This window comes from Oryzias latipes, chromosome 18 (genome assembly GCF_002234675.1).
Source record: "Oryzias latipes chromosome 18, ASM223467v1".
Lineage (NCBI taxonomy): Eukaryota > Metazoa > Chordata > Actinopteri > Beloniformes > Adrianichthyidae > Oryzias > Oryzias latipes.
In genome coordinates, this window is record NC_019876.2 from 29,340,609 (window position 1) to 29,356,652 (window position 16,044).

The following is a 16,044-nucleotide window of genomic DNA, read 5'->3' on the forward strand; positions in this document are numbered from 1 at the left end:
CGCCTCGCTGCACATTCCAGAGCAGACGACAATTATGTCAAAGCCGGCAGAAGCAATACTATGACAGAAGTGCCAGAGCGCTGCCTGCTCTGTCCCAAGGATCTACAATTCAATTCCAACTTCCATCTGGGACATGGAAGCCTGCAACTGTCAGTGGACCAGCACCCACACAAAGATCTTACAACATTGTCACTGATGAAGGCCAGATGCTGAGGAGAAACCGACGTCACCTTCTACAGACGCAAGAACCTAATCCTGAAAAAAATGCATCTGACCCAATCAAACCTGCGAGCACCGAAACAGAGTGTTTGCAACATCCTAACGCAGACCCGTTAGAACCAGAAGAAACATCACAACTGGTTTCTACCAGATCAGGTCGCATAGTGAGACCTAGGGTTGTTCTAGATCTGTAATCAAATCAGTCGTATTCTTTAGACTGAAACCTTGTTACCAAATGTGTTATTTTAAACCTTGTAAAAACTAAAAGAAAAAAAAACATTGGTTTAATAGTTCATCCAAACGGGATTTGAATTTGCTCCATAAGTTTTACTGCTGAGTCTGATTGCTTTCTGGTTTAGTATGGTTTACACAGTCTCGTCAGTTTGACAACTATACTGAAGTTTTTTTTTAAAAAAACAAGGGGGATGTAACATCCGGTGTTGTTCCACGCACCGACGTAAGTTGATGTCGTATGTGACGTGTGACGGAAATAAATAAAAAGGAAAAGAGTTGTCTGACGAAGAAGCCTCTTGTAGTCCCTGAATACCCTAAATAATACGGAAGTATTACAGCTTCTTCATGCAGTCAATCAAATGTTACGTTTACATTCAGCATTTACTCAGCGTACCTGTCAGTCACATTTATTAGAGGAAAAAATGCATCTGGGAAAAGTCTGTTTGTGCTTAACAACTATATCAAAAAGAGTCATGTCAGGGAAGGTTTGTCCACATTGCTGCTCAGCATCACATCCACAGGTATGCACAGGTAAGGGACGCCAGTTCCTGCTCCTACATGCTTGCAGCTTCCTCTGCACTGGACTCCAGCTCCACTGACATCCCTGACAGAAATCATTTAATAAATTAAAAATCCCTGACAGGAAAACATCAGCTGCCGGTTATCTTTCATTCAGGAAAAAGTTGAGTTCATCAAAATGAGGAGAAAATGGGTTAAACCAGAAATTCATTAAGGAGGGGTCAAAACACCAAACTCAGAATAAAATACATTATTTTAGTTTTACAAAAATATATTCTAAAACACTTTGGTATTCCTCCTCTGCCTGAAAGACAAATGTTTTTTTTAAAGATTTTTTTAGACTACAGACTTTGCCACCGTTAGTTACACACCTGGACGTGTCTGATGATGTGCACATCCAGTCATTTACTGTCATGTTTCTGTGCACTGACACACTCTAAAGTCACAGATCTTAATAGTGTGAATAAGAAGCATTCATAAATGTTATTCTGAGACACAAACTGCTGCAGTTTACCTGACAGCTTTGCTGATTCTGCGGCTGGTACACCTGTCTGAGAATCCTGCCCACGTGACCCCCCCTCTCCAGCTGATGAGGTAACCTGTCATTAACGTATGACTGAAGGATCTTGGATCTGTCTGTAAACACCCACCTAGAAATCACGTTTAACGCTACATTTATTAGATCAAACAAATGTGCCTCCATACCTTATCTGTGGATGACGGGACTGCATTCCTGATCTGCGTCGGTCTTCAACGTCCGTTTCTTCGCAGCTGCTGCTGCTTCAGACAGAATCCTCTCACAGACATTTCGAAACATTTGTAAACCTGGTTGGTGTTGATATTTCTGCGTGCGTTCTGTCATCACATCCGCTAAATATTCAAAGATTAACGTTTAAGTTAACGTTTTATCCTTTTGACTTTCCCTTTCATTGTTTACCTGCAGAACAAACGTCATCCACATAACCTACTTCCGGGTGACCGTTCTGCTTCAGGCGAAATATTAAAAAAAAGAATTTAAAAGTTCATTAACAGTTTGCTGCATTTTTGATTTAAAATTTAAATGGGAATTACATGGATTAATATGGTATATTGTTGTTTGGACAATAAAATCTGGCATCGCTTCATTTAAAATGGTTTTCAGTTCAAATGATTGACAAACATCATCCAATCAGCGTTGGCCCATAGTACCTGGCTCTTCCGGTTTGGAAATGTTTTTCATTTTTGATGATTTCGTTTTCTGGAAATTAATTCTGTCTTCTGAAATGTTTTTCATTTTTCAATATTTCATATTGTTATCTGAAATGTTTTCATTTTTTAATATTTCTTTTTTTTCCTGGAAATTAATTTCCTTTTCTGATTTTTATTTTTTATTTTTTCATTTTTGTTTTTTAAGTTTTGGTTTCTGAAATTTTGTTTTGTTTTTTTAATATGTAATACTGCTTTTTTAATTGTTGTTGTGATCTTAAAAATGTTTTTGTATCGAGTGATTTGTTGAATGGTTTGCACTTCAGGGCCACCGTAGATAGCGCTTGGTTGGCCTTTCCAATGGTGATACGTGGAAGTTGACTGACTCACCAGTTAGGCGGGCAACGTCCTGGTGGATGGTACGCAGGGATAATGACTCGCTCTCACCTGTTAGGCAAAGGCTTCCAGTTGCAGCTGGTAGCAGCATGGTGTGTTTGGCTTCATCATCCAGCATGGCATAAGTCTGAAGAAATCTTTTCTACCTTGAGGTAGACTTTACTGCATTGCTTGGGTTTAGCAAGGATAACCTGGTCTTTTGGTGTGATGAGATACACTCTGGAAGTAATTTGGTTCACCTCATGAAGAACAGAATGGTCAGATGGATGTCTGAACATTTCCCACATGGCTGTTTTAGCACACAGGAAACCTGCTGGTGACCGGTCCGGTCACAGTTGTACCATCGCTTGCCCTTATCTAGCCACTTCTTTATTTCTTCTAGTGACCGCTATTATTATAGTTTGATCAGAATCTAAGACAATAGTCGATAGGAAGTCGGAAAACTCAGTTAAAAATTCTGAATATGGGCCAGGGGGGCGATAGATAATTATGAATAAAACAGGTTTTTGAGTCTTCCTGTTTGGGTGATTTATAGACAATATGATGTTTTCAAATGAATTATAAACATTTTTAACTTTAGGGCTGAGAAGTGAGCAAGACTGTGATATTACTGCCAAACCACCTCCTTTCACTGAAATCCTGGATTTCTGATAGTTAGCATAAGTGGGAGGGGTTGCTTCATTCAGTCTAACATAGTCATCCTGATGGAGCCAAGTTTCTGTTAAGGCTAGAAGACTAAGGTTGTTATCAATCATTAACTCATTGACTAAGAGGGACTTAGAGGAAATGGATCGAATGTTTAATAAACCGCATTTAATTACATCATAATTCTGCTTGTGAGTACTGCTGTCTGTCACTTTAAGGTTTCTATGACGCGCTCCTTTCATTTGTCTTTCAGCACATAAGCTAAAGCTCGGACCTGCTTGACTTTCCCTGCATGGGTCTTGCACCGGCACTAACCCTAAGGGAGGCTCAGAGGAGCGTTTTACACTGCTGCTCTGCGCCCGGGTCTCGTCTCTGGATTGTCAGGTTGACAGACTAAGGCTAGCAGAAATGTTTCTAGAAAGAAGAGCGGCACCGTCCCGAGTGGGATGGACGCCGTCTCTCCGCATGAGACCGGGCTTCCCCCAAAACGCGCTCCAGTTATCCACAAAACCAACGCCGTTTTCTGGGCCCCATCTAGAAAGCCAGGTTAAATGATCAAAAGCGGCTGTACATTTCATCACTGACTAAGTTCGGCAGGGGACCAGAGAAAATTACAGTGTCGGACATCGTCTTAGCCAGTTTACACACCAAAGCTACGTTTAACTTAACCACCTCTGATTGTCTCCGTCGGGCATCATTACCGCCTGCGTGAATCACGACTCGACGGAACCTGGACTTACTCTCAGCTAACATCCTAAGGTTCCCCTCGATGTCACCAACTCTGGCCCCCGGATAACACCTGACTGTAGCCGCTGGGAGCTCCACGTTTCTAACTTCAGAAGAGCCGATAACCAGAGTTGAGTGTTCAGTGGGTGTGTTGCTGAGGGGGGAGAACCTATTATTAACGTAGAGTCTCGGGTGCTCTAAGTTTTTGCGTTTAGCATTATGTTTCCTCCCAACCGGTGCAAACCCCTGTGTGTCTCCCGGCTGTTGGGAGGGCGCTGGGGTGCTAACTAAGTTAGCCCTGGTAGCGCGGCCCGCGCCACGAGTAACGAGCTGGCTAGCCGGCTTAGCTTCCACTGTAACTGCTCTAGCCTGGCCTCCGAGTCTAACACAAGACTACACTTAACACACCTACCGCTGTCTTCACTAAAGGAGGCAGGATCATCACTAAACATATGGCACATGGGGCAGGAGAGAGGAGGACAGGCGGAAAGAGTGGTGGCCATGCTAGGTTCTAAGCTAAGGCTAGCGGTGTTTAGGTAAAGAGAAGTGGTCTATTTAGCAAAATGAGAAAGTGAACAGCAAGCGGTTTAACAGTAGTGTATTCGCTAATAAAAAGTACTAGATGTGAATATTAACCCAGATAACCCTTACAGTAAGCAATACCAAACAAAAGAATACTCAAACACGACTAGAACTGGAAAAGGCTCACCCAGAAATGACGTCACAGGACGTGATTTGGCAGCAGTGTAGGGGTGTGGATAATGCCTGCAGGATTGTGGTATGAGCTTTGCTTCCTCTAGGACCAGATGGTCCATCAGAACTCTACATTTATTGATTCCTGAGAGATCTGTATGAGGGTGAGTAGGTGATCTAAAGTCATTTTCAGATCAGCGGTGTGATGAGGATGGGTGTTTCACAGATCCAGGCAGTCGTGTTCCAATTGCAACTGGTTTATTTTTCTCCATAATTCCCCAAGTGCAATGATCCTCGGTGAAATTTTACATACGTTCAACAGCATTACACAGGAGAGGAGCACATTCATGTCTTCCCTCATCGCCTGCCCGCGGCAACTAACCTCTCCCTCTTATATAGTCTAAGCCCCTCCCATTAGGCTGAATTCTCAATAGACCTCTGATTAGGCATTTTCCTGTCCTTATGGCCATTTCTACCAACTATTTCAAAGAAAATGAATAAAGAAAAAAAACATAATAATTCCACACCATTTAGGGATAAATCCCTACATCCCAAAATGCTACAAACAATAATACAGAATATTTACATGACAAAGTTGTTTTTCCCACACATCTATCTGATGACGTCATTTCCGCCCACTGCTCCCGGTCGCGTATTAACAGCTGACCAGGCGTCGCCTCTGTTTGACACTCCCGGTTCTAAATGGCTCCCGGTAAAGCGTATTGAGTGTGCACCCTCAACACAACCCACCCAAGGAGCGCCCGCCTCGCGACACAGCGTCTGAAAATGAGGTGAGTGGTTATTAGGATTGGAAAAACTACGTGGGTATGCTTGTGTGTGTGTGTGCGTGTGCGCAGGTGGCTGCATCTAGAGGCGCTCCGTCACAAGGGGACACCAGATCAAGGGACTGGGACAGGCTGGCAGAACGGGTATAATGGTTGCAATTCAATTCAATTAAGACGAGGTACACAGTCAGGTACAGGAGCACGGATGAGCCAACTGGAATCTGGAAGCACTCCCACTCCCCGGGAAGGGAAAGAGGGACAGTACATGAATCGCACTGATCCAAACAGAGGCATGGAGAATTAAATGATGAACAATGATCAAGAATAGAGAAGAGACGGAGGTTAGAAGTAGATGAGAAAAGAGGACAGAACCCCAGTGCACCATAGTTACCCCAGTTTTAAAATTACTAGCAGCCTACTAACAACTAATTGTTATTGTTATTAAGTTTAATTTAGACACATTGACATTAAGTTAAATAGTCTCTGAATACTAGCTAGTCTGATAATTAGCCAAAGAAGAACAGCTGGGGTGAGCTGAACTGTGGCTGAAAACCTCACTGTGCATTTGGATCTACTGCAGTAACATGTCAATTTATGTTATGTGCAAAGTGCGCCACCTGGTGGCTGTAGTTGACTGGCTCAAGAAATTGTAGAGTTTGTGATTGATACATTGCTTGTGGAGCTGGAGCTGACAAGTAGATAGGGGGTGACAGGGGCACATGTCTATGAGGTACTGAGCGACCGGGCATTCTGGAGGTGAGGAGTAAGCTGGTTGACTAATCACCGGTTGAGTCACAGGAATAGCAGTGACGGGGTGGTAAACTTGGTGGAGCTGTGGCTTACAGAAAATGCTGAGGTTGGCTCACCATTTGTGCTGGTTGTGATGGCTGCGTTCAGCTGCAGCTGGTGAGATGATTCATACGTTGATAGTCTCTTGCCTCCTTGCATCCATGTTTGGGGGATGAGGGAGGCCGGTTGTGATAACGCCTCGTTTGCCTGTGCTGGGATTGGCTGACCATAGACTTTGATTGGTGGTGTAGATGCCAAAGTAGCTGGAAGCGACCGGGTTAGTGTGTAAACTAGTGGTTGTCTTGAATATGTTGCGGCTGCTCCTACTTGGGTTTGCAATGTTGTGCTTTTGATGCCTGTTTGTGGTGTCATTAGAAAATGGACTACTTTTCTGAGACAAGAAACTTTGATTTAGGGGGTTAGCTGCTGAACACCACTCATCATGGGGTACATGAGCTGGGTTGAATAGTCAGAAGGAGACTGAGGAACACCGTTGGTTGAGAACCTTGTAGTAGGTAGTCACTTGGAATAAAATTGGGCTCTTTTATATTATGGACACTTCCCTGGGCAGGAACATCGGGCTTATAGTTCCACTTCTTTGCCTTGACCTGGGTTCTGTGTTTTGATATTATTCTTTCAAAACACTTCATGACTACAAGATGGCTGACACTCCTGGAGCTGTCGTTTGTGAATGCAACTCAGATCACTGCCACCTTCTAGCCAGTATTCAAAGGCTAAGATCGGAGCTTAAGGAGAAATACAACCTGATTGATAAAATACTCTCAGTTTCAGCCTCACAGTCAAATTATATTTCATACCTCCAGCAATCAGTCATTGTGGACCAAGCCAGTCGCTCCCTGTCACAGACTCTTCCATGGTCTGGAGGAAAGCCTGCTGAAACTCAGTCCATCGGCTCCGACAGCAATATTGTGGAGCTACGTGGCGTGACAGACGGATTGGAGCCGACCGATGAGATCCGAGGCCCAGACAACCCCAACTCTGGAGAGTCGGTTCGGTTTCCAGCTGACCTCGAGCAGGAGAAGGCCGATGCGGGGCTCAGGGACCCGGCTCTCAGCTCTAAACCCAAGCTGTCATGGGCGGAGGTGACATGGCGCAGCCGGAGGAGCCACAGGCCGAAAACTGATCCTTCCTGCTTGGCTAGACTGGCGCTCTCCAACCGCTATGCCCAGCTGGGTGAAGATCCGGGACCCGCTGATCCGCCAACAAACCAACAGGACCCATCGGGAACGGGGTTGTGTCAGCGTCGTCCTCCTGCACTCCCATCTCCCACGGCTGGTGCCGGATGTGATCGGAAGGAGCCTCCTGTCGTTCACCCCTCGGCTACGATCAGGGTTCGGAATCGGGGAGCGAAGTCCACTGCGGCCTCCGGGCTTGCCATACGGGAGCGGGAGCCATACCGGAGCACATTCTCTCCAGGAGCTGCAGCGCCGGTCCCGTCACCTGCCGCCGCCGCTATTCCTGCGTTCTCCGCCGCAGGAGTGACGCGCCGCCGGCTGTTACGTGACGCGGTAACCCGGCGCTCGGGCGAGCCCCTCCGGGGTTTGGAGAACATCTTGCCCGATCATCATCCTCTGCCAGATCTTCCTCCTAAGCTTCACCCGGGATCGCTGTCTGTCGGGCATTCTGCTGCCTCGCAAAACCCGGCTGTCAGGTATGGGAGCCCCGCACCGGATCCGGGATCAGCGCCCCGTCCAGTTCTCATCCTGGGAGACTCTATGATCCGGCAAGTCAGCATCAAGAGGTGCCACACACACTCCATTTCAGGGGCATCAGTAAAGGACATCCACAATCATCTCACCAATAAACCCCCCTCTGCCTGAACCATCATAATCCACGCAGGTACCAATGACATTAAATTCCAGCAATCTGAGACTTTGAAAACAGACTTCATCCACCTCATTCATCACATTCAGCAGTTAAATTTACATTGCATTATATCTGGACCTCTACCTTCACCCCGTTACAGAGACACAAAATTCTCTCGAATCCCGTCAGCTCCATATGTGGTTAAAAAGTTACTGCCACTCCCTAAACATCCATTACGTTGACAATTTCACCGCATTTTACAATAGACCAAACCTTTTCAAACCAGACGGCTTACATCCAAACCATAAAGTTCCCATCTTCTTGGGATGAACATAGAACTCACCATCCTCTCCTCCACTGCTCCTTCCAGCTGACGGTTCGACCAAAGCACACACATTCCCTCCATATCCTTTATTCCAATACACATCACGAGCAGAGATCACAAACGTTCACATTCAAAGTCAACCATTCATGTCATGGTGGCCTGGCAGACTCCTCCCCCTCCAGCTCTGCTGCTCATCTCTCACAGCTGTGACCACTCTACTCATCAGACACCTGCTACTTAAGGAGACCCAGCTTCATCATTCTTCGCTAGTACGTTAACCCTGATGGTGCCTAGTCTCCTGAAGCTCACTACGTCTGGCCCCCTTGTCTTGTCCCAAGTTAACCTTGACTGTTTTCTTCGCTTCAGGTTCTCACCTCACGCCAAGAGTGTCACCTGAATCTCACCTCCTCGAGCAGCAGCTGCCGCAACACTCCTCGTCGACGCCACCTGTGTTTGTGAGCCACAGTCTCTGTGCTCCTCTGGATCTCCAGCCACGCCACGAACTCTGTCTGGCCTCCCAGCTCTTGGGACTCTGCACGTACGGTACCAGAGACTTCAGTCAGGAGCCGCAGCCACGTTACCCACAGCCTCGCCCGGAATCAGCAAGAACTTAAAATAAACTCTTTACTTACCTTTCACTCACCTGTCTCTGCCTCTGGGTTCCAGCGCCTGGGTCCGTTCCGTGTTCTAGTCATGACAGAACGGTCTAGCCAAAACCCCGACCCAGCTGACCCGGAAGTTCTCCACCATGCTGTGCAGAAACAAGGTATTTTCTTGGAACTCCACTCCAATATACTCTCTCGCCTCACTTCTGTTCAGGAGGACCTTATTTCCCGGATCCAGGATATCACACGGACTCTTCAGACCTTAAACACCACAGCTCCAGCTTCAGTCCCATCCCCCAGCGATCTGTTTACTTCCGCTTCTACCCCGGAAAATTTCCGGTTACAACCTGAGCCATTTCACGGGGATGTTGAAGCATGTGGGGGGTTTCTGTTACAATGTCAACTCCTTTTCCAACTTTCTCCATGTTTCTACCACTCAGATCTCACCAAAATAACGCTAATCGTCAACTCCCTCAGGAGTAAAGCTCTGCGATGGGCCCAAGCCTTCCTGGCGGTCGATCATATTCCTCAACTCCCCCTCGAAAGATTCATTAACGAGTTTCGACTCGTTTTTGACCGACCCAAAAAGCAGGAAGAAGCCACCAGACGATTGCTAAGCCTCAAGCAAGGTGATCGATCTGTCTGCAACCATGTCATTGATTTCAGCATCCTAGCCATGGAAGCGGGGTGGACGGACCCCGCACTCAGAGGTGTTTTTTACCAGTCATTGAATGACCACATCAAAGATCATCTGTGCACTCAGCCAGAAGCTAACCGGCTTTGAAGGTTTAGTCAACGCTGCTCTACGATCTGATATTCGCCTCCGTGAACGTAAACTGGAGCGCACCTCTCAGCCTCGTACTCCGCTTATTGCTAACCAGAGTCCTTCCTCTATCCATCTCACAGAGTCCCCGGCGGTCTTACCTCGCAAATCACCTGAAGAACCCATGCAGATTTGCCACTCAAAGCTGTCTGCCGAAGAACGTCAGAAGCGGAGTAATGAAGGCTTATGCTTTTACTGTGGAAATCCCGGTCATCAGGTCTCCCAATGTAAGCTTCGTTTAAACTCCCGAACCCCCCGCTAGACGGCAGGCCGCGGGCGGGTAAGTCTGTTTCTCCTCCCACAGACTTTTGTTGCATTCCTGTCAAGCTATGTTTTGATTCTCGTGTCACAGAGGCTCAGGCTTTAATTGACTCTGGAGCCGAACAAAGCCTCATTGACTTAGGCCTCGTAAAATCTCTCTCGCTACCTACTGAACCCTTGGAGACCCCCGTTAAAGCTGCTGGCTTGGGGGGTCATCACCTCTCAGTCATCACTCACCGTACTGGTCCCATCCAGCTTATTACATCCGGTAATCATCATGAAAACATTCAATTCTTTATTACTCACTCTCCTCATAATCCTATAGTTTTGGGTTGTTCTTGGTTGAAACATCATAACCCCCAGTTTGATTGGGTTTACCAACGGGTTAATTCTTGGAGTGCCTACTGTATGGCTAACTGTCTTCAGTCTGCCATCCCCGATTTAGCTCCTCTTAACTCTGCTCTCGCTGAATCTATCGATCTCACTAATGTTCCCTCTTGCTACCATGATTTTAAAGCTGTCTTCAGTAAATGCAAAGCTAATGCTCTACCTCCCCACCGGCCTTATGACTGCGCCATCGAGCTCCTTCAAGGGGCTACGTTGCCCAAGGGGCATCTATTTAATTTATCTGGTCCCGAAAAGGCCGCTATGGAGTCCTACATCCATGAGGCGCTTTCATCCGGTCACATTCGTCCGTCTTCTTCTCCTGTTGGTGCTGGGTTTTTCTTCGTGGTGAAAAAAGATAAAACCCTGCGTCCCTGTATTGATTACCGCGAACTTAATTCTATCACTATCAAAGACAAATACTCACTTCCCCTCATAAGCTCGGTTTTTGATTCAGTTCAAGGCGCTCAGATTTTTTCTAAACTTGACCTTCGCAATGCCTATCATTTAGTCCGTATCAAGGAGGGGGATGAATGGAAAACCGCGTTCAATACTCCCCTCGGCCACTACGAGTACCTGGTCATGCCCTTTGGCCTCACCAACGCCCCTGCGGTTTTTCAAAGACTCGTGAACGACGTGCTCCGAGATTTCATTAATCGGTCCGTCTTCGTCTACCTCGATGATATCTTGATTTTTTTCCCGTGATCCCGTCCAACACGAAAGCCACGTGCGCCAGGTTCTGACCAGGTTACTCGAAAATCAGCTGTTTGTTAAGGCAGAAAAATGTCAATTTCACGCCCCGTCTGTCCAGTTCCTTGGGTACATCCTCGAGGCTGGTCGCGTCCGTCCCGATCCCGCAAAAATCAAAGCAGTCTCCCAGTGGGAACCCCCTGTCACTCGCAAAAAACTACAGCAGTTCCTGGGTTTTGCCAACTTTTACAGAAGATTCATTCGTAATTACAGCAGCATTGCCTCACCCCTTACTCAGCTAACTTCTATCTCCAAGCCCTTTCAATGGAACCCTAATGCTCAAGCCGCCTTTGACACCCTCAAGTCACTGTTCATCTCAGCTCCCATCCTCACGCAACCCGACCCGGCCAGACAGTTCGTAGTAGAGGTTGATGCTTCGGACACTGGGGTCGGAGCGATCCTCTCCCAGAAAGAAAGCGCTTCTAACAAACTCAAACCCTGTGCTTTCTTTTCCCGGAAACTTACTCCCGCCGAGCGGAATTATGATGTGGGTAATCGTGAGCTGCTGGCCATCAAACTAGCGCTGGAGGAGTGGCGTCATTGGTTGGAGGGACCGGACCTACCCTTCATTGTCTGGACCGACCATAAGAACCTGGCATACTTGCGTTCCGCCAAACGGTTAAATTCTCGACAAGCTCGGTGGTGTTTATTTTTTGACAGATTCAACTTCACTATTACCTACAGGCCAGGCAGTCGCAACACCAAACCTGATGCTCTCTCACGCCAATTCAGCCCCGATGACTCAACGACCTCCAATACCATCATCCCTCCTACTTGCATCGTGGGCAGTCTGACCTGGGACATCGAAAACCGGGTTATTAATGCCCAGGGTGAGGAACCCAAACCAGACTCCTGTCCTAACGGTGTCCTCTTCGTCCCCACTTCACTCAGGTCGGACGTTTTATCCTGGGGCCACAGTTCTCAGGTCGCCTGTCATGGCGGGGTGTTTAGGACCCTCAGTCTCCTCCGGAAGAGGTTTTACTGGCCTAGAATGGACAAGGATGTGCGTGAGTACGTCGCCGCTTGCACCACCTGCGCTAGATCTAAGTCCTCCAGTTCACCTCCTGTCGGCCTGCTCCATCCTCTGTCCACTCCACATAGACCCTGGTCGCACATCGCCGTGGACTTTGTTACAGGGCTACCTACGTCACAAGGTCACACAGTTATTCTTACGGTCATTGATCGCTTCTCCAAAGCCGCCCAGTTCATCCCTCTGCCCCAGTTACCTTCAGCCACTGTGACAGCCGACCTCCTAGTGAACCATGTTTTTCGCCATCACGGGATTCCAGCCGATATTGTCTCTGACAGGGGCCCTCAATTCATTTCCCATGTTTGGAAGGCCTTCTGTTCTGCGTTGGGGGCTACCGCCAGTTTGTCCTCCGGCTATCACCCCCAATCTAACGGCCAGGCAGAGCGTGCCAACCAAGAGTTGGAGGCGGCTTTGCACTGTCTGGCTGCCCAAAATCCGGCTGATTGGGCTACTCACTTGGTGTGGATCGAGTATGCCCACAACTCTCACGTCTCATCTGCTACCGGGGTCTCCCCCTTCGAGGCTTCGTTGGGCTATTCACCCCCTCTGTTCCCCTCTCAGGAGCTGGATCTGGCTGTCCCGTCCATGCAGCATCATCTTCAACGCTGCCAGCGAGTGTGGAACCAGACCAGAGAGGCGTTGCTTCGGACCAAGGAGGAGAACTGTCGGATCGCCAATCGCCACAGGGTGGCAGGTCCCACTTATCAGGTCGGTCAGAAAGTGTGGCTGTCATCTAAAAACGTTCCCCTGCAGACCTCGTCCCGCAAGTTAGCGCCCAGGTTCTTCGGTCCATATGTCATTGATCGCATCCTCAATCCCTCCTGTGTCCGCCTGCGTCTGCCCGCTGCGCTTAAGGTGCACCCCACGTTCCACGTCTCTAACATCAAGCCCTTTTTGGACAGTCCGTTGTGCCCGCCTTCCACTTCCCCACCACCCGCCCGTATCATTTATGGGGCTCCGGCGTTCACGGCCACCCGCATCCTGGATATCCGCCGCCGTGGCCGTGGCCACCAGTACCTGGTGGATTGGGAAGGGTACGGTCCTGAGGAACGCTCCTGGGTCTCCCGTTCCCTCATCCTAGACCCTTCCCTCATCACCGACTTCTTCCGCGCCCACCCAGATCGTCGGCCTGGACCGCCAGGAGGCGGTCGTTAAGGGGGGGGTACTGTCATGGTGGCCTGGCAGACTCCTCCCCCTCCAGCTCTGCTGCTCATCTCTCACAGCTGTGACCACTCTACTCATCAGACACCTGCTACTTAAGGAGACCCAGCTTCATCATTCTTCGCTAGTACGTTAACCCTGATGGTGCCTAGTCTCCTGAAGCTCACTACGTCTGGCCCCCTTGTCTTGTCCCAAGTTAACCTTGACTGTTTTCTTCGCTTCAGGTTCTCATCTCACGCCAAGAGTGTCACCTGAATCTCACCTCCTCGAGCAGCAGCTGCCGCAACACTCCTCGTCGACGCCACCTGTGTTTGTGAGCCACAGTCTCTGTGCTCCTCTGGATCTCCAGCCACGCCACGAACTCTGTCTGGCCTCCCAGCTCTTGGGACTCTGCACGTACGGTACCAGAGACTTCAGTCAGGAGCCGCAGCCACGTTACCCACAGCCTCGCCCGGAATCAGCAAGAACTTAAAATAAACTCTTTACTTACCTTTCACTCACCTGTCTCTGCCTCTGGGTTCCAGCGCCTGGGTCCGTTCCGTGTTCTAGTCATGACAATTCCTACTGTCAGATATCTCCGTCCTATTCACATAGCACCAAATACAGAAATAAAATTAACAGAAAAATCACGGGGTTCTGGACTTGGTCATCACCTACGGCCTGTCTGCTGGTGTGTCCTCTGTTGTTGACTTGGCTGTGTCAGACCATTATTGTGTGTTTTTTAAGGTGACTGGTTTTATCCAGCAAGAGGCCTCAATGAGAACGGTGACGAAGCGATATATAACTCCTGAAGTGGCAGAAAATGTTGACATTTTAAAACAAACTCCTGCTCAGATTTGACCTTTGTCCTGCGATTCTCTGACTGATGATTTTAATGACAGACTTAAGTTTGCCATTGATACGGCCGCTCCAATGAAAACAAAAATCTTGAAACAGAATCCAAAGACGCCTTGGAGAAACGGTGCTACTTTAAATCTGAAGAGAATTTGTAGGAGAACGGAAAGAAAATTTAGAAAAACTAATTTAACAGTCGACTATGACTTTTTAAAGGATCAACTAAAAACCTACAACCACGCTGTTAAACAGGCAAGGACACTTTATTTTTCTAATCTCATCACAAACAATAAACACAACCCCCGGTTTCTTTTTAAGACTATTGATTTTTTATTAAACAAAGATTTTAATAAATCCATCATGCCTCACTCACAAACTGCATGTGAGGACTTTGCTGACCACTTCAGGAGTAAAGTCAATGCTATTAGATCCAACCTTCAACAGGTACATAGCACTAATCCTAGCAGGTCAGTGGCATTGTCTTTACCCGAGGAAACACTGGAGAGTTTTGTCCTGGTTGATGCAGAGATGCTTGGTCGAGTTTTTTCCCAAGCAAACACTACAACCTGCCTTTTAGACCCTATTCCCACTTCTCTTTTTAAAACATTTTATAAATTCTTTGAGTCCGAGATTTTAAACATAGCTAACTGCTCTCTTCAGACGGGGGTCTTCCCCTCTGCCTGTAAGACGGCGGTGGTGAGGCCCCTTCTGAAGAAGAGTAACTTGGACCCAAAGATCATGGACAATTACAGACCTGTATCCAACTTACTATTTTTAGAAAAAATTATTGAAAAACTTGTTTTTATTCAATTAAATGATTTTTTAAATGAACATAATGTTCTTGAAAAGTGTCAGTCTGGTTTTAGGACAAATCACAGTACTGAGACGGCCCTTTTAAAAATTTTAAATGATCTCAGAAATACTTATGACTCGCAGAAACTTTCTGTTCTGGTGCTGCTAGATCTTAGTGCCGCCTTTGATACGGTGGATCACAAGATTTTACTTGACAGACTTAGGAGTCGGTTCGGCCTCTCAGGAACTGCTCTTAACTGGTTTCACTCCTATCTCACAGATCGCCATTTTTTTGTAAGTATGGATACTTGGTCCTCAGGAGTCCATGAAACAAGTTGCGGCGTTCCCCAGGGTTCAATCTTGGGTCTAATACTTTTTAACTTGTATATGTTGCCTCTTGGGGATGTCATCAGGAGACACGGCGTTGACTTTCACAGCTATGCTGATGATACACAGCTTTACATCGCCGTGTCTCCTGATGACCTTGAACCTGTCAACACTCTTTTAAACTGCATTTTAGATATAAAGCTGTGGATGGCAGAAAACTTCTTACAGCTCAACCAGGACAAAACTGAAGTTTTAATCATTGGTCCTGAAGACAAGAGAGAGATGATTTTACCCAAACTTAGGAATTTTAAATCTTCTCAATGTGTGAGAAACCTGGGCTTTCTTTTTGACTCTGAGCTGAATTTTATTCCTCACATCAGAAATGTTGTGAAACCAGGATTTTACCATCTTGCCAGAGTCCGCCCGTTCCTCTCTCTTGCCAGCACAGAGGTGCTAATGCATGCTTTTATTTTTAGTTGTTTAGATTATTGTAATGCCCTGCTCTCTGGTTTACAGAAAAAGTCGATCTCAAATCTGCAACTATTACAGAACTCTGCTGCACGAGTTCTGACGAGGACCAGAGGGCGGGAACACATTACAGTAACCCCTTGTTTATCGCGGGGGTTACGTTCCAAAAAGAACCCGTGATAGGCAAAATCCGTGAAGTAGAAACCTCTATTTTTTTAACAAATATTATACAAGGCCCTCGCCTGTGGAACGGCCTGCCAGAGGCT